The sequence below is a fragment of the Solanum tuberosum genome, unplaced genomic scaffold (genome assembly GCF_000226075.1).
Source record: "Solanum tuberosum cultivar DM 1-3 516 R44 unplaced genomic scaffold, SolTub_3.0 scf00104, whole genome shotgun sequence".
Classification (NCBI taxonomy): Eukaryota; Viridiplantae; Streptophyta; class Magnoliopsida; order Solanales; family Solanaceae; genus Solanum; species Solanum tuberosum.
The window spans coordinates 814,580-815,201 of record NW_006239030.1 but is presented as its reverse complement, the minus strand read 5'-3'; positions in this window follow the sequence as shown (position 1 = coordinate 815,201).

Here is a 622-nt window from a genome sequence, read left to right as displayed (position 1 = left end):
TTGGGCTATTGTGGTTAGCTGTAGAAATATGATCAATGCCTAGAAGGGCTATGTTCTGCCTACGGGGCTATATGGATGCCAAAAAGGGCTATGAGTTGCCTACAGGGCTATATTGACGCCTAAGAAGGTTATGTGCTTCCTACAGGGCCATGTTGTTGCCTAAGAGGGCTATGAGTTGTCTATAAGCTATGTTGATGCCTAAGAGAGTTATGTGCTGCCTAAGGGGTTATATTAATGCCTAAGAGGGCTATGTGACGGCCTACGGGGCTAAGGGACTACCGATAGGGGTATATAGGCTGATTGGCACCTTTCGGGCTTATGGGGGCCTGAGTAGGTGGTCTTGTGTGTTATTTGTACCTGGCGAGCTTATGGGGTTTTGGTTAGGTTGTTGTTTTATTATTTTTGATAAGTTTAGATTTAGGAGCAGGTCAGTACACTTACCTTTTACTTGATTTATTTATCAGATTAATCCAGTATATCAGGATACCTCATTATAGTCTATTGCCTTTCATACTCTGTACATTATTATGTACTGAGCCCACATTGCCTTGGGGGTGCTGCATTCATGCATGCAGGTCCTGACAAACGATCGAGTAGACCTCCTCAGCAGTAGGATTGACTT